This window comes from Mustela nivalis, assembly GCF_964662115.1.
Source record: "Mustela nivalis genome assembly, chromosome: 18".
Taxonomy (NCBI): domain Eukaryota; kingdom Metazoa; phylum Chordata; class Mammalia; order Carnivora; family Mustelidae; genus Mustela; species Mustela nivalis.
Window position 1 is genome coordinate 28,165,941 of NC_139037.1, and position 23,495 is coordinate 28,189,435.

Below are 23,495 nucleotides of genomic sequence, written 5' to 3' on the forward strand. Positions count from 1 at the left end.
TGGCTCTCCGCAGTGATGGACTGCCAATTCCAGTGACGTCACTAGGAGACACACATACATGCAAAGGCTCATGGGCTCACTATTCATTCTGGGTTCCAACATGTTTTGACACCTTCCCAACATCCCCTAGGGTTTCTTTTCCAGGGAGAGCCATGCCCCCTCTTCCCCCTTTGACCTTGGACCTGGAACCGTCACAGTAGCTAGCTGGAATTGAAAACGGCCTTCTATTTTCACGGCGCCCATTTTTATCATTATCCGCTCTTTACGCCAAATGACATCGATTTTTCCATTTCTGGTAGCAATCAGAGGTTTCTTTGTAAAGTGAATTTAGGTTCAAAAGTGAGTTGATTTTCATGACAGAATATTGTAAGAAGCAATCGTCCAAGTCATCTGTGGATGTGGGGGGAACCGCACAGAGGAGGTCCTCCCATGACTTTAATATGGGAATGGCTGTATTTTCCTTTATTGCTCCTCCAGCCCTGGGCCACCTGCTTCTCGGGCCTGCTCTGTGGGAGTCTGAGTGCTGGGGCAGCCCCAGACGGACTCCACAGGGATGGTCAGCCGGGCCCTCTTCCCTGCACCCCACTGACTATCCAAACACTATCCAAACAACCGGCCGAGCCTCCAGCCCTGAGCTGGAGTTCTAGAAATTTAACAGGAGATCTAGCTGGAAGGGAGGACTGTTTCAGGAACCCAGATGGATACCGGTGCTGTAGTCCATTCCAGAAGTGAGATAGCAAATGTAGGAAGAAGGACAAGAGAGACATGGCAGGGGGTGGGGGGAGGGCCGGACGGGGCTGGGGAATGGGGGTTTGTCCTACACACACACACACACACACACACACGAGACACATAGGTGCAAAGACATAACGCATCCACACACGGACACAGACAAATACACACACATGCCCAGGCAAACACACGCACACTCCTGCAACGCCTTCCTCCCTTCGAGAGCCAGGAGAACCAGATCCTGGCAGAGGCCAGGGCATGAGGAGACGCCCTCCAGGAGGCCTGCTTGCCTCTGGCCTGAGGCTTCCTGCCCACCTCCCAAAATGGAAGTCTGAAGTCACTACACACAGGGCCTGACAGAAAAGGTATTTGCTGGGTCCTGGCTTAATTACAGAGGCCATCCTGGGCCTGGCCCAGCCAGCCCAGCCTCTCCCTTCTCTCCTGCCTGTCCTCGTTCCCATGTGTAGGAGCATCTCTGGCCAAGCCATTTCCTGGACCCGGTGTCCATTAGGCCTCAATTACCTGGCAGGGGCCGTGGCCTTTGAAGTGGCTACAGAGGCCGGCGGGAGGCTCTTTTTCTCTCACCTGTCACCACTTATTTTCCTGGGCTCCTGGCCTGTGGCCCGGCATTTTTAACGAATGGGGATTAAATCATGCCGCGGTCACCCAAGTGCCCACGCTCGGCCCCCGGGTCCACGGCGGGGCCATTAAGGCCTCAGCCCGAGCTGGCAGGCGCTCCTTGTGGAAGGGGTAAGGAGAGGCCGCCGGGCAGCACATTCTGGACTTTTTTATTGCCTCCTCATTATAGCTATTATCCACAAACACAACCGCTAATGAGAGGGCTCAGGAATTTGGGAGAGGAAGGGTTTCATTTGGGCTAGAGAAGGAAGCCATCGTCTGGCCTGAAATAGCAACGCCCAATCTGAGGCCACCTCTTTCCCAGTACCCCCAGCCCCAGCTGCAAGAGAGGAGCTGCGGGCAGAAGGGGGCGGGAAAGAGACCTTGGACCTGGGCTCTGGAGGCCTGAAAAGAAAGGGAGGCTCGCAGCCCCACTGTGGGACAACAGTAGTTACTGCACATACCTGTGCCCCAGCTGTGGGGCCACCGTGCAGCCGATCATCCCAACCAGGCCACTTCTCAGAGGACAAAGGGAGGGCTTTGCCCAGTTTGTCCAAGACGACAGTCCTCCACCAGAAATGTCCTCCTGAGGCGCTCACCTCAGGTGCAAAAGCCAAGGGTGTGCCAAAATCAATCAAGGTCAATATATTCTTTAAAGATTTATTTATTTATTTGAGAGAGAGGCGGAGAGGCAGTGGGAGAGGGAGATAGAGAGCCTTTCAAGCCGACTCCCCTCTGAGTGTGGGGAGGCCTCAGCTGTAAAAAGAGGAAAATAACAGCAGCCATAGACTTATTGTAAGGTTTTTATAGGTTTATTTATGGAATTTTCCTAGAACAGTGTCCAACACAGGAGACCTTCCTGTATTAGCCCTGAAAATCCATCACTCCAGGAAACTCTCCTGTCCCAGGCAATCCAGGGTGGTTGGACACCCAAAAGAGAGATGTTCAATAAATGTTCTTTTTTTTTTTTAAGATTTTATTTATTTATTTGAAAGACAGGCAAGAGAGGCAGGCAGAGAGAGAGGAGGAAGCAGGCTCCCCGCTGAGCAGAGAGCCTGATGAGGGGCTCGATCCCAGGACCCTGGGACCATGACCTGAGCCGAAGGCAGAGGCCTTAACCCACTGAGCCACCCAGGCCCCCTAAATGTTCATTTTTATTACTGTTATTACACTTACCTGGCATTCCTGTGACCAGGGATCATGCCCCTCGTCCTCCTACCCACACACACTCTCAGCCCAAGTGTGGGAGATCTGTCCCTTCCTGGACGCTGCCACAGTCTCCTATATGTGGCCCTATGGTACCACACACTGCAGGAGATTGTAAGCTGCCTCTTCCCACGTCTGTCTGTTCCAGGGGAAGATGAGCTCAGGGACTGTAGGACTGGGATGATCAGGCCGATATTCCGGCTTGTGGGACTATGACCAAGAAACATCTGTTAAATGGACAAATGAATGAGACAGACATCAAAAAAGTGCAGGCTCATGAGGCAGATAAAACTAAGCATAAAATGTTAGAAAGTAGAAAAATGTTAAAATCCTAAAAGGAACTAGAAATTCCACAAACCCATCTATTTATCTGAAGGGGAGGTGACAACACTCAGAGAGGTGGAATGACCTGTCTCAACCCACATGGCCAAGCAGGAACAGAGGCAGAGTTGGAAGGATAGTTTAGAGTGCTTGCTTGCCTTGGAGAGATGGGGTCCAGGCATTCCCCTGGCAGCTGACACCCTACTAATAAGAGCAACCCGAACCTCTCTGTTCTTCTCAGTGAGGTTAGGAGGAAGGACATGGACTGGAATTAGGAGTCCTGGGTTTTAGTCTCCCAGCACAGTTAATTCTCACCCTGGCCTCAGTTTCCTTATCTGTCAAAGGACAACACGATCTGCCCGTCTGGGTTCCTAGGACCACCATGAAGCTAAGGTATAACCATTGATGTGAGGACTTTTGGAAAAGTTAACAATTTGTCTGCAGATAGCAGGGATGGTTAAGAAACGTTGGAGTGCAGGACTTAGTCCCTGATGTCTGGAATTATACAGGAGCTGGTATAGGTAAATCAATGTCGGGATGCTGAAGTCAAAGCTGGGAGTGATGAGACCCCGGAAATCATAATAGCCCAGAGTTTTCTTAGCTTGGAAAACACTAAGATCTTATTTTTTGATAAATGAAATCAGTGAGAGAAGCTCAACATGAATATAAAAGATGACATAATTTAAAAGGCAGTTTGACAAATTTAAGTTTATATATTTAACTATTATGAAATTAATCACTATTGAAAGTTAGTTTCTCCTTCAGCACATCCAAGTTAGTTCCTACCAGGCCCTCTCTACAGGTAACAGTTATAAACTTTGGACAAATATAAAAACCGTTGACCTAAAAGCACTGAGGAGCGAACAAATAGAGGTAGATCCCAGAGAGTCAAACCTTAAGAGAAGAGAATGGTATAAAGGGACTTACTCACTGTGCCAGGCAGAGGCTGAAGGCAGCACCGCAGGGCACAGGTAAAACTTTGAAACCCAGAGTCTCTGTGGCCAGAAGACCAGAGAATGGTGTTTGAGACAACCATAGCCACCAGAAAGCAAAAGAAGGACCTCAGAAAAGGACGAGCAGAGGAGTGATCCCCCAAACTCTGTATATTAACTGCCTACATTTGGATGGCCCTGTGAACCATGTATGCTTGGGGCAGAATCCAGCTCACAGTAAAAGAAATGAGCTGAGGCCTGATTCCTATTCAAAAAGACAGAATTTGTGGCTTAAGTCTAACCCAGGTAATTGCTTGTTAAAACAAATAAAAGTCAGTGCTCTTCGGAGGAATATAACAGAGTCCAGAGTCACCACTGTCTAACCTTTACAACATCTTGAGTACAGTCTGAAACTAGCCAATGTAAAAGACGGCCAGAAAATTGTGACCCACTTTGAGATAAAAGATAATCAATGGGGACTGATGCAGAAATGACACAGTTGCTAGATTTAACAGGCACAAATTTTAAAACAGCTATTGTAACTATGCTCATGGACCAAAAGGAAATATGTTCACAATGAATGAAATCTGAGTGGAGAAACAAAACTATTAAAAAAAAAAAAAGAAGAAATTCTAGGATTGACTGGCATAATACTAGAAATAAAAATGAACTTATTAGACTTGGCAGAGTTTTTCTCTGAAGAACAGAGAGAGTGAAGATTGAAAAAAAATTAAAAATTGGAATCAGACTCATAAATACAGAGAAAACAGGAAGGGGGTAGAAGGGTGGGCAAAAAGGGTGAAGAGGAGTGGGAGACAAGGGTTCCAGTTATGGAATGAATCAGTCACAGAAATAAAAGGCACAACGCAGTGACTATAGTCAATGATATTGTAATAATTGTATGGTAACAGATCATAGTTACACTTGCTAGCTACACTAGCATAATATATAAACTTGTTGAATCACTGGGCTAGACACCTGAAAGCAATGTACCACTATGTGTCAACTATGTGCAAGTAATTTTTTTTTACGATTTATTTATTTGTTTATTTATTTGAGAGAGAGAAAGAAAGAGAGAGAGCACGGTTGGAGCAGGGCAGAGGGAGAGAGAGACTCCCAAGTAGACTTCCCACTAGGGCTAGATCCCATGACCCTGTGATCAGGAACTGAGCCAAAATCAAGAGTCAGACCTTTAACTGACAGAGGCATCCAGGTGCCCCCTCAAATAAATTTTTAAAATACATTCTAGGGGCGCCTGGGTGGCTCAGTGGGTTAAAGCCTCTGCCTTCAGCTCAGGCCAAGATCCCAGGGTCCTGGAATTGAACCCCACATCGGACTCTCTGCTCAGCAGGGAGCCTGCTTCCTCCTCTCTCTCTCTGCCTGCCTCTCTGCCTGCTTATGATCTCTGTCAAATACATAAATAAAATCTTCAAAAAATATATTTCAAAATATAAAGCCTCAGGTACTTATGACTCTGTATCAAAATGTCTATAATAAATGAAACTGGAATTACGAAGTAGAGGAGATAGTATTTTTAAAAAGTAATGGTTAAATTTCCCCAAATGTGGTGAATGCAGAAAATGTATAGATTTAAGCTTTGTGAATCCCAAGCAGGATAAATACAGAGAAAACTACACACAGGCCCATCATAGTCAAACTGCTGAGCTAATGATAAAGAGAAAATCTCTACCTTTACGTGAAAGAAGCCAGGAAAAGAAAAACCAAACAACAACAACAACAAAACCCCAAGTATATTATGTACAGGGAGAGAACAATTTGAAAATACACTAATGTCTTATGAGAGACTATGAAGGCCAAAAAGTAGTTGAATCCCATCTTTGCTGTTCTGGGGGGGAAAATGCCAAGCCAGAATTCCATATTCAGTGAAAATATCCTTAAAGAATAAAGATGAAATAGAGGCATTTTCAGATTAAAAAGTTAAGGAAGTGTGGCCCTGTCAGGTCTATACCACAAACAAACAAACAAAAAATCCTAAAGGATGTCCTTCGGGCTAAAGGGAAACAATAGCGGATAGGAATCTGGACAGTCACAAAGAATGAAGAGCAGCAGAAATGAGAGATGCCTGGTTGAAGGTAAAAGACTGTTTTTTCTCTTCATTTCTTTAACAGAGATGGAATTGTTTCAAGCATCAAAGAATAACTTTGTAGTATGGGGTTTATAATACAGGTAGATGGATTACATAGAACAAGCAGCACATCAAGGATAGAAGGAGACCGTGGCGGAGGGACGGTAAACAGACCTGGACGGTCGCAAGGTTTCTATTTCCTATCACGTGACACACCATCCCTCTCCGTGCATCGTCGCGAGTGAAGGATGTAGCTGATGTCCTTCGAGCAACTGCTGAAATATATAATTTAAACGATAGAGCTAAGAAGGCAACAGATATCAAAATGAAATTCTAAAAATACATTTATAGAATCCAAAGGAAAGCAGAAGGAGGGGAGGTATAAAATCAGAGGTGACTTGCAACCTCCAGATAGAGTTCCATTGAACAAAGGCATGTGGAGAAATTGTATTCTGAGGCCTGCGTCAAATGAACATTAATTATAATTATTAAGTAATATATCGTTATTACATATAATTGTCATCATTATGAATTGGGTAGCGCGCAGTGATGCATCTGTGAGCTCCAGTGTATTTAAATTCGAGAACCTACCTTGGTATGTTTTTTGATTTTTTTAAATCTTTTGTAATGTTTTTAATCAGAGCTTTTGAAATACTGAAGACTCTACAAAAATGAGAAATTATAATTCCACCTTTGACATGTGCAGGGTTTGTAGAATATACTTTAAACTCCTTCTCTCTCTGTCATGGGTGCAGCTGTGGCCATGGGCGTTCACCCACGTGAGTGTGCACGTGTAAGTGTGTCAGAAGGGTGTCGCTGTGTTGAGTGTGAGAATCCGTGGAATGGCCCGCGGCCCTCTGCAACCTTCTCCTGGGGGTCCTCACCGGTATCTGAAGGAGAAGAGGGCGTGACAGGCCCCTCTCGCAGCCTCTGCTCTCTGCCTGGGGCCCTCCTCAGCTCGGCCTGGAGGAGGGCACACGCCCCACTGGGTGTGCAAGCCGCACCCAATCGCATCCTTCGTGGCGACCCTACTGGCCCCCATGTCTGGGTGCGGGAAGGTCAGAGATGGGGTTTTAGAGACACTCGTGATTACCTCCTCGGTGACCTTTGAGACAGGCCGTTTTGGGGCTGACACCTTTCTAAACATAGCACGGGGGAAGGACTGACATCCCGTTCGTCACCAAAGCCACTTACTCGCCCATCCAGACAGGCCCACACGCCAACGGGAGCCGCTTATAGCCGCCTTCAAAAGGGCCCAAAGTGGGTGCAGTGCCCAGGGGACGGGAGGGTGTGGCGCTGTGGCCTGAGGCCTCTTGACCAGAGAGGAATCTCTGGAGCATGACATTTAGAGGCTGAGGGTCCGGGGTTCAAATTCTACCCCGGCTCCTGCCCATGTGCACTCCCAATGCTCCTGAGTTTATATCCCCCTTGGCTAAATGGGACTAAATCGTCCTTCCTGTTCTTAAGAAGCAGGGCCTTCTGCTGGAGCCGAGAGCTGGCACTGACATCCCTCCCCACCGTGGGCTTCTCCCAGGCATGGGAGAGGGAACTCTGGGAGAGAGACCCAAGAGAGTCTTGGCCCAGGCAGGGGCAGCCCGGGGCATGCGCAGAGCTGTGGGTGTATGGAGGCCGGCTTTGGATTCAGCTCTAAATCGCTGTGTGTCTTTGGGCAAGCTGCATTCCCTTTCTGAGCCTCATTTCTCTGAGCCGCCTCCTGTCCTTCTAGAGCTATTGTGAGTCCTGCTGGAGCCCCTGGTCCCCGACATTGGCATAAAACAGGCTTCGTCGTGGGTCTGGTTGGTCTTCATTGCGGTCTCTTTGCTCCCCCGGCCCCACGCCTGCACAGCCCTGGGTCACTATGAGTCTTCAGCGCCTACTTTCCAGTAATGCACACCAGGCCCGTTTCCCTTCCTCTTGGCACACATTCTCATGTTTCCAGGGGCCCAGTAGCTTCCATGCTGCCCTCAGGCTTCTGTCAATGCAAATTAATTCACTCCAAGGTGGCAGAGACTAAATGTGTCTCCAGACTCATTGCTTTTTCAAAGAGGAGCTAAGTGGGGCCAGGCTTACCCAGTGGTGCAACTCAGCACCGGTGGCACCTCAGGGGGCCCACAGAGGAGGGGTCTAGGAGCAGAAAAACCCCTCCTCCAGTACCTTAAGTCATAGGTCCGTGCTAATAGTCATGTCCCCCAGTACGAAGAGCGGTGAGTATGGTTCTCTAGGTCTTTCTATCTTGTTTGCCCCAGTACCACTGAGTGGCAGGCGAGTTGGGGCCCAGGGGATTAGAGGTGAGGGGACCCCCATCCTCCTAATGCAAGTCGTGCTGGGATAGAAGGGCTGCCCGGATGAGCGCGGGAACTTTCGGTCTTCAGCAGCCTCTCTGCCCACGTGCTCAGCCTTGCTAGGGCCAAGGAGCAACCCTAGGAGGTGGCGTGCCCGACTTCGGAGTCGGGGAAACCTGCACCCGCGTTTCATCTCTGCCCCAAATGAGCGTGTGGTCATCCAGGCAAGCAGTCCTCTCTCAGAGCCTCAGTTTCTTTATCTGTGAAATGGGGATAGTATTTCCTCCTGCATAGGGTTGGTGGGTGGTTTAAATAGGCTCCTTGCGAAGAGCCTGGGGCACAATCAAGTTCTCAACACCCAGCAACGTCCGTGATGATGGTGGCAGTGAGGAGAAAGAGGGGAAGGAAGAGGAAGATGTCCGTGTGAGTCTGGCGAGGGTTTGGGAAGCGGGCCCTGAGCTTTGTCAGTGGGAGCTGGGGCGCTGCTGGCTCCTCTCCCTGCCAACATGCTCTTTGCCATCAGCGACATCCGGCTCTCTGCCCTGGATGTGTATTAGGAGTGATTACGTGTCCCTTTAAATTCCGGGAGCTGTCGCTAACCGGTGCCGAGGTTTATTTGCACCGTTTACTTCAGCTCCGTGCAGTCCCTGCCCCTCTCTCCCGGGAGGGGTTAGGGTAGGAGAGACACCTGCTCCGTGTGTTTCATTTCCATGAAAAGCGGGCTTCCTGGGAAGGAACCCCTTTGAAGTGCTCCGGGTTGGCTGGAAATGAGTCCCAGGAGGCAGCCCCCACCCCAGACATTGGGCTCCCCCTTCCTGGAGATGGCGAGGAAGAGAGAGCCTTTTAACAGGAGAATCGTACTGGTTGAAAATTAGTATGGAGGAAAGAAAAAAAAAAAATGAAGATGAAGCTGACCCAGGAATGAATCGAGCGGGGCTCGTGTCAACCGCATTCTGGTTGACTAGTGGGGTTGGGTTTCCTAACCGTTCTGTAAAAAGGAAAAGCTAAACCCCCCCTCCCCAACACACACACACACACACACACACACTGGAAGGATTGTGCTAGAAAATACTGGAACGAAATTGCTAAAGTGGATCATATCACAGCCATCCACAACATTCGTGGAACCAAGAGCAAAGAAGCCCCGGAAAGGGGGGTGCAGGCTCTGTGTGGGTACCTTTCCTTGACCCCACAGATGCCTCTGCCTCTGAAGACTCCTCGCCCCATGGGGAGAGGCATGGCTGCAGGATGGACAGAATTTGGCCCTCCCAAGTGCAGGGCTCAGAGCGCAGATGCCTCCTGCGCAGTTCGCCATGGGGTCATGGTCGTGTTGGGACCCACAGCCACCATCGAAGTGGGTGCAGCTAGTTGGGACGACAGTTTGACTATTCCTGAAAGTCCAAATGCATGTAGATCCTAGGACCCACAAGTGACACCTCTTTGTGGCTACCCCGGAAAAAACACCACTGCAGATAAAAAGGTGTGTGCAGAAATGATCACAACAATATGACTTACAGATGTCGAAAAACTGGAAACAAGCTAACAGTCCAACAGGTGGGGAATGTCAAATTCAAAGACGCCGTGGGCAGAGCATAGACTACTGGGCAACCGTTAAACAGTGTTGTACATGGTCTCACGAGGGGCGGTCATGAAGGCCTATTGTTGGGTGGAAAGAAGCAGAGTACTTTCAGCCGACTTACAGCAAATCGAAAGAAAACAAAACAAACACCGTCTATTTCCACAGGTACATGCAGATCTAAATAAATCCACAGAAACACATCTGGAAGAATTTCCAGCCGTAAGATACCAGAGATTGTCTCCAGGGAATGGGGTAGGGGACCAGGACTAGGAGACCAGGGCGAAAGGAACTTTAATCAAATCTTTAGTAGGTATATCTACATATAGTCATGTGTCCCTTGTGTAATCCAAATTTCATGTAAATTTTAGTCGAGTGAACATTCAGTTGAAACCTATGCTCCTGACTCCTCTTTAGAGCACAGGACAGTTTCCAAAGCATTTCTCACTCAGAGTTTGTTAATTCAGTGGAGCCAGGAAAGACCCATTTTATAGATGGGAAAATCAAGTGCATTACAGATACTAGTCAAGAGTTTCCTGGGGCACCTGGGTGGCTCAGTGGGTTAAGCATCTGCTTTCAGCTCAGGTCATGATCTCTGGGCCCTGGGATTGAGCCCCACATTGAGCCTGCTTCTCCCTCTCCCCCTGCTTGTACTCGCTCTTGCTCTCTCTCTGTCAAATAAATAAATAACCTAAAAAAAAAAAAAGAGAGAGAGAGAGAGAGTCTCCAAACCCCTCCTAGTAAGGATTCTACCCAGAAGTATGACACGTAAGGGGAAAATATATCATTGTTTTTTAAGATTGAATGAAAGAACCCCACATTCTCTTTATCATCACACCTTAGCTGATGAAGTGTGATCATCTGAGGGTCTTGCTTCTGCTACAGCCTCTTCCCCGGACCCCTGCCTTACTCTATTTGTTTTCATCCTTCCCAGCCTAGCTCAGTCTCACCTCCTCCAGGAAGCTAGCCCTGACTGCCTCAGTCCAGTCTACTTCTCCTTCCTCTGCTTCTTCTGGTTTAGCTAAAACTAGCCTTATGTATCCATCCACAGGAGTATTTGCTGTGCATCCCAATAGGAAAATGAGAAAGAAATACAAAAAGGCAGAGAGGAGACTGGAAAAACAGAGTCTACTGGGACATTCGGGGCAAAGAAAACAGTCTGCCACAGAACAATAACCAATGTTCATACTTGAAGTCATCCATAAAAGGTTAGTGTTCAGAGCTCTCCAAGGAAATAGGAATATATATGATCTATTTTAGAAAATTTTCCCCATGAAAAAAGTTAAATTTAAAAAATTGCATATAGAAAGGGTGGCCTTCGATGGCCTAAAATTTTAAATATGTGGGTAAGCTTCATTGACCCCAGAGTTCTGGCTACCTGAGGCAACCCAAGCTGCCTGTTGCATGAGTGCTGGTCTGTTTCTGTCCTCTTCAGGCTCCTCTGAAATTGGACATCCACGTTCTGTGCCTGCACTAGCATCCTGATGGCCCCGACACCAGGCTTGGCCTCACAGAGAAAGATGCCCATCTAAGCACAGGCTCACAACCCAGAATGGATTTTACACCCCTGACTCCTGCCCAGCCCTGAGCCCGGCATATAGCCCTAGTTCTAAGACATTGGCAGGATAAGACCAAGCTGCAAAAAAGTATGTAAAGTAGGCGAGGATAGACCAGAGAAGTGGGCATCCGTGATCTGATTTCAACAATGCTGGGGAGGATGCAAGAGGCAGGTTTACGGACATGAAAGAGATGGAATCGTAGAAACCCAGAGTCCACAAGCCCATGGAGAACATCAAGATTCCAATGCAGTAAAGAGGGTTCATTTGGTTTGCAGGCTGCAATCATTTGCTAATGTCTGTTGCAACAAGAATATTCATTGGCAGGGTCCCGACTCCGTGGGAAAGATGGCCACAGGCGATTGGCTATCCATTATTGATGTCTGCCCCAAGCAGAATAAGAGAGACATGGAAAATGCCAGAGAGTTACTCTCCTTGCTCTAGTCCACTGCCCTTATCATATAGAGAGGGTAGTGGTCCAGAGAGGAGAGTAAATTGCCCAAAGTCACCCAGCAAGGAAGAGGTAGATGGTTTAGAACAGGGCTTTTCAATATGATGGCCCACTAGCCACATGTGGCTATTTCCCCTTGAAATGCAGTTGGTCTGAATTAAGACGTACAAACATCATAAAATCCAGTACTTTGGATTTTGAAAACTTTACACGAAAAAAAGAGTGTAATGTGTCTCATTAACATTTCAATATTGGTTTCATGTTGAAGTGATAATATTTTGGACATATTAAGTTGAACAAACTATATTAATAAATCAACTTCACCTGTTTCATTTTACTTTTTTAAAAATGTGGCTACTAGAGAATTCAAAATTACATACATGGTTCACATTATGTTGCTGTTCAACAGCACTATTTTAGAACAAAGTGAAGGTTCTCTGTCAGGCAGAGGGGGAAAAGCTCTAGGGGACTTATTATCCTAATCTAGGAGCTCATTCCACTGGCTGGAGCAAGAGCCAAAAATGTTTTGGTGAATCCATGGTGCTTGGTCCAACTTTATGTTCTTAAGATGATAAAATATTGGGACAAATGGATGGACCACCGTAAAGGTTAAAGTCACTTCTGTGTCCCATACTGTACGGTCCCACCTGCTACAGGGCCTTCTATGCTGAAGCCATTTGAAGTTTATGACCGCTGTGGGCTCATCTCACCCAAAGAGGGTTGATCCTACAGCTCGATCCTACACCTACAGCAGCTGGGGCGTCCAGAGGCAAGGTTAACTTGCCAAGTTCACATGGGCAAGCAGTAAGAAGGGGTTAGCGCTCCTTCCACTATGTGGGTGGGAGGGAGAAGGAACACCTCCACTGGTGCTTATTTTTAGGACCAGACTGAGCCAAAGAATTGGACGTGTTCTTCTGAAAAGCTCTGAATGGAATGCAGCCTCACAATAAACCATAATCAAAACCTGACTTTGCAAGGCAGGGAGGGAAAGAGCCCCTCCTGTTAGTCCTTAATTCAAACATCCCTCTGGAAGGAACAGGGGTCTAGCTGGGCCTGCCTAAGGTGGGGGGTGTAGCAAGGTACCAGCCCTGGGTGGCCACGGGCAATTCATGGCTCTTTCTGGACCTCAGTGTCCCTGCCTCTGCCATGAGGAGGGTCAAGGTGATTTCATTCAGCTGCTCCAGTCTCTCTAATTCCAGAAAAACCTGTTCTGCTTCAAAGTTGCTGACCCAGGGACACTTGATAGGTTCGGATCTAAGAAGAGTAGAGAATGTAGAGATCTAAGAATAGAGTGGGGGGACAAAGCTCAGTTTTAGGGGATCTGAGGTACCATGTTCCTCAGGACCGCAGTGCACAGTTGTGCAGGTTGTTCACTGCACCAAAGCACCCCTAATAAAGATAATGGAAGAAGAAATTCAGCCTCTGCTCCATTGTTTTCAGCAGAGTGCCTGATACAGGAGCTGTGTTTGCTCTAAAGAAGGTGCAGCACTGCTAATGGGCACGAAGGCACTGTATGAGTTAACAAGGGGTCCTAGTGTTCCCCACTTCCCAAATGACTCCACCTACCTTTTGCTTCAATACCCAAACAATCACCCTGATTTAGTGCCACACATGAAATCAGTACATCTTACAGCTTGAGGTCAGAGAGCAAGATCATTAACCATGACCTTGGAGCCCAAGATAGCCACAGGCACAAGGGTTGGGGGAAAGGAGCACATCCAGTGTGTGAGAAAGCCAACAGGCCAGGCCAGCAACCCGGGGACATCTCTGGACCTGGGTCCCTGCCCAGCTCATGGTCCAGGAGCCACCTCACTACCTTCTCCCCACATGGCCCTGGAGAATTTCCTTCCTGGGCCTCAGCTTTCTCATCTATGAAGTGAGGGTGATTGTCCCAGGGCCAATGAGAGGCCGGGAGGTGTGGTGGTGCGGTGCAGGTGAAAGCACATGCTAGGCCCGGCACATAGGCTAATGGACAGGCATGAGGCAGGGTGTGCAGGGTCTCAGCTTCCCCTGGGATTGCCCTGCGTGACTCACCCTGCCCTGTTCCCTCGCCTCCCCCACACAGGCTGTCCTCTTCTCTGTTGACCTCTGCTCAGGATGCTCCCACTCCCCACAAGCTCTGCAGGGCGGCCTGCCTGCAAAGCTCATCTCCAGTACAATGAAATGTAGGGACAGGCAAGATGCACTCTTCAAGCAGTCGAAGGGATGGTCAGCACCGTCCTCACTGAACCGAGTGGCCTCCTCCTCCTCCTTCTGTGGCCCAGCGGCAGTGGGTGAGTCTAAAAGGCTGAGGTATGATCCTCGCTGTCTGGATGCTGGCCCAGCTCACGGGACAGAAAATAGGAGGTGGGTGTCACCAGGCCAGATGTCCCTTGAGGCAACTTCCATAGACATGTCCGTATGACTAATAAGCCCCTGATCTAAGCCAGTGGTCCCACCGTCTGCAGTGCCAGGGCTGACCAGAGGTGACTGTGCCCAGCCAGGCACAACTCTGAGGCCCAGGAGGCCACCTGGCTCCCAGATTCAAGGCCAAGATGGGGTGAGTGCTGTCTGCGTTTTAATCAGCTGTCATCAGAGGTGCTCAGATCATGCAAGGTGACGGCTGACCTAGCCACTTTCTGTAATTGGGATCAAGTGCCCTCTTAGAGTCTGGAGAGGAGGCTCTGGGGCACAAAAGACCCTTCGAAGCCTGACCTTGCAACACCCCAGGGGGATAGTAGAGCCTAGGCCACCCCCGATTACCAGAAAGAACCTCAGGCCCCTCCCCAGGCAGCCTGCCATAGCCTGCCAGCCTCAGTGGCCAGCCCGGCACACTGGAGAGGGGGGAGTAGGGGAGGGGGAGCTGGGAGCCCACTCTTCCTCAGGCCTCCCCTCTCCCCTCTGGTGCTCTTAACACAGACAACAACCTGAGTCAGACAGATCTAGGGGACTATTCTAATTCTGCCATTTACTGGCTGGAGGCAAGTTCAAGCCTTCCTGAGCCTCAGGTTTCATATCTGCAAAATAGGCACATTTGTCTCACCCAGCCCATGTGTCTAGTCCCTGCCTCACACCCTTTCCCTGCAGGAAATGGAATAAAAATGACAACCCACCCAGCTCCCTAGTTCAGCGAAGGGTATCCACGTTCTCTGTCAGCTCTAGAATGCCAGCCAAATACTTAGCATCATTTCATCAATGATGAGCATTGACAGTCTCCAGTATCTCATGAGTTTAACTACCTGCGTCCAGCTAACTAGACACCTGTGCTGGATACCTTTCTCTGCATTGTCTGCTCCAATCGCCACACCACGTCAATCCAGTGGGCACACTTGTTCCCACTTTACAGATGGGGAAACTGAGGCATGGAAAAGTTGAGGAACCTCTTGAAGATCACAGAGGATAGAGCGGCCTAGATTTAAAGTTGGCTCTGACTCACTCCAGAGTCTGCACTCGACCGATGAGCCCCATTGCCCTCGTGAGCAGTGTGCTTTTACAGATGCTCCCAGGGCCTAGCCTCGTGCTGGGGGCTCCCAGCTCCATGAAGTGGGGCCCTGCCCCTGCGGGCCTGGGTCAGCCCAGGTGCCATCCACTGTCCCCTCCATGATGTCCATTTCAGAGCCCATGCACCCAGGTGCCTGTCAGTCCTGAGAAGGCTCCTCTAATCCTGGCTTCCACCCACCCTCTCCACTGGCTCCCTCCCATCCCCTACTCCAACCCAGCAGTCTCAACAAGGTTTAACTCTGGCAGCCTGTCCTTAGGTTGAGAAGGCCAGTCACACCCTTGTCATCCCCTGCCTCCCATCATCTCATTAAGGGGCGCTGAGTTGAACGATATAGCGTAGGATTTGGGGAAAACGTGTCTTTTCTGCCATGAATACCACTCCTCTTCTGTTTGACATCTGCCCAGTCTGGAAGGAAGCAAAGACTTTCAGCATTTTATAAAAGCTGAACATTTTCTGGGGGGGGGGGGGGATCACATGAGTGAGAAAGCCCAGGGCATTTTTGGGACTCGGTGAAGTCTGGAGGGGAGGATATGAGGTGAGATGAAGCTGGGACCTAACAGCTCAGAATGCTAAAAGCCCAGCACACAGCACAGAGGCTTCTAGACTTCATCCTGTCCAGGAACCATGGAACCATGGGTCGAGAGCCTGACTCACTCCAAGATGACTTGGGAAAATACCTTCGGTTGCAAAAATGAGCATTCATCCAACCCTCGCACAAATATTTACTGAGCAACTACTATGTTTGAAATACCATTCCAGGCTGTAGGGACTGGAGGGTGAACAAGATTAGAAGTGTCCTTACCCTGATGGGGAAATTTCTAGGGGGAAAGCCCATCCTGCACTGGGAGGGTGGCCACGGGGGCTTTTGGGGGGTTTAATTTTTCTTCCCATTTCCCTTGCTGCTCCTCTCCTGCTCAAGCAAGGCCACCTTCCCCCTGGCTTTGCACACTGTAGATGCTGTCTTGGAACAAGGTGGTTTACCTAGACACCTCTAAGATAGTCTGACCCATGGTCCACCTGAAACGCCCCCAGGAACTCCTTTCTTACCTACCCCAGTGCTCCTCTGCTCATCAGCTGAGTCCTGACTTCTCTCTACCGGCTCCTATAAAGAAAATACTTTTCTCTTTAATTGCGGTGAAATACATAGAACATGAAATTGACCATTGCAATGGACACAGTTCGGTATATGAGCATCGTTGGGCACCTGATCTCTAAACCTGTTCATACGCTTTAAGCAACTGTCCACTCCTCTTTCCCACAGGAAGCCACCATCATAGGCATTCTATGAATTTGCTGTCTGGATATCTCCTATAAGTGGAATCAGATGGTATTTGTCTTTTTGTAACTGGCCTCTTCTACTTAGCACAATGTCCTCAGGGTTCATCCACATTGTAGCCAGGGTCGGAATTCTCTTCCTTTGTGAGGATGACTAATGTTCCAAGTCTATATATATTGCATTTTGTTGATCCATTCACCCATGGATAGACACTTGCATTGTTTCTGCCTTTCAGTTACTGGAAATAATGCTGCTATGAAGACGGGTGCACGTGTGTCTCTCTGAGTCCCTGGGTCAGTTCTCCTGGACATATACCCCAACAGTGGAATTGCTAGATCACAGGGTAAAGCTAGTTTTAATTTTTCGAGAAATTCGTGCCAACATGGTTAAGTTAAATTCCTCAGCATAAAAACACAATCCCACACAACAGCTTAAAAATCCACCTCTCCCTGTGGATCATCTCAGTTCAGACCCAACTCGGGAGATTCTGGTTTTAAGCCCACAGCCCCCTTGGCATAGGTGGCATCAGAGCTGAGAAGGACAATTAGTAAACAGTGGTGATGATCTACGCATGCTCAACCAGCAACACAAGCATTCGCTCGTTGCTTTAGGTGACATTGATGGGTAATGTCAGGGTATCGGGACTCTGGGGAAGTTTCCAGTAGAATTCAAACACAAGAGGGTGAATTTTTCTCTTGATGGGCTCGAAGACCCTAATAAAAGTAACAACCAGCAAACAGATAAGGTATGATTAACCTTTTCTAGACGCTCGTAGCTAGTGTTTCTCCGCCTGGGCACTACTGAGATTTGGAGCCAGAGAATTCTTCGTTAGGGGGTGGGGGCCTTCTGCATTGTACACTCTGGCCTCTCGGGCTAGATTCTGGTGGCACTTCCCTCCCCGTGTGACAACCAAAAAATGTCTCCAGACATTGCGAAGCTCCCCTGGGGCTGGCGGTCCAGGATTGCCCCCAGTGGAGAACCGCTGGATGGCCAGAGTGTGCTCTGTCCCGTGCCGCTGTGACCACCGCTGTTATTTACACAATGATGGTCAGGGGACCATAAAACCATATGCATTTGAGCCCAAGCCAAGCTGGGAGCACAAGGTCAAGAATGTTCACCAGAAGAAGGACAGAAAGAGGAACAGATCGGTCCTGGGCGTACCCCGCTCAAGTCTCCTGTGGGCTGCCTTTGGCAATGGGTTGCAGAGCCAAGCCTGTACATGAGACTGCAGGGGGCAGATTTGGCCTTCAGAACAAAACCCGCTTTCCAGGGGCTTTGCATGCAAATTGCTGCTGCTGTGTGTGCTAATTATAAATGATTATGAATTATTCTTCATTGCTCAAGAAAGTAGGTCTTAGGCGCAGCCTCTGTGGCTCCCTCTGTGATCTGAGATGAAGCAGCCTAGCTTTTAGGGGGTATTTTAAAGAAGGAGGTCCATTTCCTTACCCATAACACAGTCACATCCAGCTCCAGCATGGGGCTGTCTCAAAGGTGGATGCAGAGAGGTACGGAGGCGCTTCCTTCCCATAGATGGCTGGCCTGGGCAGCGAAGGGGTGGGGGTCTGAAGCTCTGGCAGAGATGGGTCAAGAGGGTTCTACTGATTCCTACTAATTCATGCTCCTCGTCCCAAGACGGTTTTCATTCCGTGGGCCAAGGGGACCAGAAGCAAGTTCTCAGAAAAGCCAGTGATTCCCATTGCCAGCCCATGTTCCAGCACTGAGAGAGCTATAGAGGCTATTCAAATGAATGACTTAAGGTTTAGCTTCGTGAGACCTCGGGGTTTGCAGCTAGACCCAGGTTGGTCTCTGCTGTGCAGATGGCCAGCGCCGGTCCCTCCAAGTTGCTGACCACAGGGGCCGGAAATCAGCCTTCAGCCAGTGAAGGAATTCTCCATGAGGTCCTCAGGGGAGACCTTGGAGCAGAGTGGGATGGGCGTGAGAGCCGGGAAGGCCGGACTTGAACCCTTCGTGAGGGTTCGCTGCCACACAGGGCGTATGAGCACAGACTCTGGCCTCTCAGGGTCTGGGTTCAAATCCTGACATGGCCAATGGTCAGTGTATGATTTTAGGCACGTCACTTCACTCTCCACACCTCGAATTCTGTCAGAGCCTACCCCAAGGGAGCCTTGCCCAGAGAAGTGAGTCAACATAAGGAAAAAAACTAGAACATTCCGTGGTGCTCAGGATGCACAGGGGAATCCTTTTTTACTGCCATGTAACCTCCAGCAAGTCACTTAGAGTTCTCTGAGCCTCAGTGTCCCCTTTGTAAGAGCAACAACAATGCCTTCCAAGGAGGGAAAACAAAATGAAAAAACACATCTGATGAATTGAGGCCAACACCTGACACACAGCTGGTGTTCCATAATGGCAGGCATCATTTTTATGTGATGGAGAAAACCCTGTCCTGGCTTCTGATTCCTCTGCCTTCTGGTCGTACTGTCCCCTTTTGTGTTTCTGGATTGGAGAAGTTGAAGGCCACTTGCAGTTCATAATGATGCTTGCAATGAAAGGACCCAGGCCATAGGATGTCTATTTGTCAGATCACTACGTTGAGTGAGCCCTGGGATTGTTGTTACTTCCCATGTCTTCTCGGAGTTTCCCTCGCCAATGACAATTTCTGGGGAAGGCAGTTATGGCCACCGAGCAGAGAATTAGAGAATGACTCCCCTTCCCACTTCCCGTTAGGCAAACGTCACAGCTGGTTTCCCATCCCTGAGCATCATGTATTACCAGGAGGGAGTCAAGTTCATCGCCAGGGTAAAGATCAATACAGAGAGACTCCCAGCTACTGCCTCCAGGGGCCAGGCTCTGTCCCTGACTTTTGAGCGCCCTCTGGGCCAGGACCTCATCTCTCTGAGGTTCAGTTTAGGTGAAGTACCAATAATTGAGGTCAAAAAAATAGTAATATAATATAATGTGAGGTCACCAACACCGTGTGAAGACTTTGAGGAGCCAAAACAATGCACAGGGCACGGCCCCTCTGGTGTCGTGCAAGGGAGGGCAAACTGGCCCGGAATTCAAGGGATGTGGGTTCTCACCCAGGCTGTGTGACCTCAGACAAGACGCCCCACCTGCCCGGGACTTGTATTGCACATCTGTGAAATAGGCATTACACACATGAATCAGTTGTTTGTGTTCCTAGCTATTTATACTCTCCCTGCTTCCAAAAAGGATTTGAGACAGCTTGTAATCAGATGCTGTGAAAATAGACGTGGAAAATCAAAGACCATGGGGAAGGAGGAGGAAGAGGCAAATATACCAGCCACACGGACCGACATAGTTTCTGTGGTTAATCTGACCCTTTTTGCCTTGGATCCCAGGAAGCTCGGGGCTAAATTTATTATTCCAGAGTTACACAATCTAGACAATTACTTGTTCAAAGAAAATCCACTCTTACCGGTTGTTCAAGAGAGGCAAACTTCTCCCCAGAATTAAGTTCTGAAACAAATCTACAAAGATACTAAAATTCCAAAACTTCTCCATAAATACTGGTCTTTACATTGATTCACTCAATGACTACTTACTGAGCAAGATGCCAGGTGTGGGGAATGGTGGGGATGCAGGCTGAACAAAGCTAACAAAGGACCTGCCCTCGTAAAGTATATTTTAGTAAAGGAAAACACACAGTATATAATAAACAACACCAAGTAAATAAACAAGAAAAGATGAGATAATAAGTACAGCCCTGAAAATGATAGGGTTGGGGGCAGGGAGGGGTGACGCTACCTTGGAAGGTCAAGAAAGCATCTTTGCAATAGTAGCATTTGGGCAGAGAGCAGAATGCCAAGAAAACAGAAGCCTTGGCAACGTTTGAGGCGAGACGTTATTCTAAGCAGAGGGAACGGCAAGTGCAAATGTCCTGGGAACAGGGGGGAGGATTTGACATTTAGGAGTAGAGGAGCAAGAGGATTGGCAAAGCATGAGATGAGGAGGAGAGGAATATGAGGTGGTGATGAGAAGTCAGTTCATGGAGGTTGGAGGTTCTCATGTTGAGTTGAGCATTAGAATCCCATGGGAAGCTCCTTAAACCATACCATGCTCTTGGTTCCATCCCTAGAGATTCTGATGGAATTGGTCTAGATTAGGGCCTATACCTTTTTGGTTCAAAAGCTCCCCAAGTGATCCTACAGAGCACTGGGGTGAGAATCAGGGACATAGGGCCTCTGCGGCCATCATAGGAAGTCTATTCAATGTGCTAGGAATCCACGGGGGAATTTTAAGTCTTCTCTGCTGCTAGATGGAGCATGGATCTAAATAAAACAAGGGTGGAAGGAGGAAGCAGGGTATGCCCAGGGATCTTAAGGTATGTGGGGCCTTTGCAAGTATTTTTTCAGACCTCTATTCGTATAAATATTTTGAGTCATCCAAAATCAATGAGTCAGCACCATTCGGGTAGCCAGAACTCAGAGGATCCCATGAAAGAAATACTTCACTGACCATTGCAAGTGATCTGCTTGCCAGACTGCCCTCCTGGAACTACAGCCAGGCCATGGGCACCAGGATAACCCCAAAGGTGTGAGTCCTGGCGTTCCCTGGGGCAGCTGGTCTACCCAATATGTGCAAGCTCCAGGGATTTTGTCCGGGTTTCTGTCTGGGTCACAGAGGGAGAGAGAGATGGGCACCATGATTAAATGAGTCCCTACCAGGACTCAGAGTACTCAGTGGTACCACTGGCCCCCGCTAGTTTCAGGCACTAGAAAGGAGACTTAGACTTACAAATTCAAGAAAACAACTCTAAACCACAGGACCGCTGTGGCCCAGGGCCCAGTCTAAAGATGCATTGGGAGGGGACATAGGTGGTGGAGTGAGAGATGACAGCAGTCTGGGTGGTGGTTGGCAGAGCATGGGGAAAAGTGGATGGATCCAGGGATTCAGGCTACACGGCCAAGGCAGAGCTCTTCTTATGAGCAGAACTGATGACCGTGGTAGTCAACAGGGCTGTTGGCAAACACTGAGTCTTTTTGTTTAAGGACACACAGTGGAATCACACTCCATGGATTGGCCCCCAGAGTGGCTCTGTTGAACAGACATTCCCCCCCAACCCCCAGTGGGTGTGTCGCACAAGTGAAAAATCAGCTACGTCAGGGTGACTGGATGGCTCAGTGGGTTAAGCATCTGCCTTCAGCTCAGGTCATAATCCTGGAGTCCTGGGATCAAGTCCCACGTTGGTCGCCTTGCTCAGCCTGGAGCTTGCTTCTCCCTCCCCGTCACTCGTGAGCACCCTCTCTCTTTCTCTCTCTCAAGATAAATAAATAAAAATCTTAAGAGAAACATCAGCTGTGTTGTGGGAAGCCTCTGAGATGAGGGGTCGAGGGGGTACTAGTCACAGCATCACAACCGAGCTCATCCTGACCAACACAGGGACTCTCGTCTGGCCCACAGTTGGGTTTCATCCCCCACCCCCTGGTTTCATCTTGCTCTTGGCCCACTGCAGGGGCCTCCCAAGCCTTATCTGCTTGGCAGGACCCTAGCCTTATTAGACAGCGGTTTTCTGGCCCTTTGGTGGTTCCTGGAACGAAACCAGGCGGGTAGAGAGCAAGTGCGTGGCGCTCGCCCTGCAGGCTGGCCGGCCTGGGCCCCCCGCGCCCCCGCCCTGGCTGCGGGCTCATTAGATGAAAGTGCTATCACCTGTCAGACAAACTGCTAGAACTGTGATAAATTAATGATCAAATGGTACAGTCGGCCCAGCCACTGTACTGCCTCGGCGAGTTACAAGCTGGCCGGGTGCTTAAAAAATGCAGCCGGCATTAAAAAAAAATCAGGCGTTAAAGGAAAATGTCACCCGGCTTTTCAAAAAGGATCTGTTTTAAAATGACCACAGACGGCTCGGTTTCAGAGTCTTTATTTGATTCCTGTTCTTTGTATTTTGTTTTATTGCTCACAAGGAGGAAAGGGGGGCGGGAGAGTAGGGGAGAGGGCAGAAGGAAGGTTGGAATTTCTGATGGGTTTTAAACCAGCCTCCTGCCCTGCGGAGCCTCCGGCAGGGAATGAGCCCTGCTTGACAAACGTTGGGAGATTCTTCCCAGGGCCTTGCTGCACTGAGTAAGCAGTAACTGCCTTACAAATATAATAGTTACCTGTTTTCCTACGAAGATCTTTATTTTCTTATTTCATTTACTTGCTCTGATAGTGGGACTGGAAGGTTAGCAACATCCAGATAAGGAAACTGACACTCAAAAGTCCCTCGGTTGGCATTCTCTCAGCACTGGCACTGTCTAATCTACATACTCCTTCTCACACCATGGTGCTGCCATCCCCCTGAGTGGATGCTAGTTTGAGCTCCTCATTAAAGGAAAGGAAAAAGTGGGGATCAGAGAGGGTAAGCCACTTGCCCCCAGTCACACAGCCAATAAGAGGCAGCTTCTGGATCCTGGGCCCCTGGAATCCCATCCCTAGAGAACTCTAGGGACAGTTTAAAAAAAAAAAGACGCAGGGAAAAGACTTCTCTTGACTTAAAAGGCCAGGCCCCGATCTGGACTCCCAATCATGGTGGATACTTGTTACATAAATGCATGGGCTTCCTCTGTGAACGTCAGCCCCGCCTGGCCCTTCCACCTACGGTTTTATGAGCTTAATTTATTCTTTTTAATATAAAATCTCATTACCTGAACATGATACTACCACTTCCACTTTATCTTTGATATAGGAACAGAGAGAAACCTAAATCAAACCTTTAAATAAAGTCTATAATCATGCCACACTTGCACTTGCTTTCCAAATTCCTAAACAAAATTAAGTCGAAATACCTTGAGGAGAGTGGAGTGGAAGGGAAGGGGAGTCGGAGGCAGAAGGCCCCTCTGTGTGGCTTCTTGGGCCGCCACAGGGGATGTGATTACTCACAGAAGGATGCCTGATGCTCGGCTCCTGCTTTTCTTCGGATCCCGGGCCCTGGTTCGGAGAGAGAATCAAGTAGAGTCGGCCCAAACCTATGGGTGTTTGGGATTGATCTCAAAAAGCCATTTGCCTCCCCTTGATGTA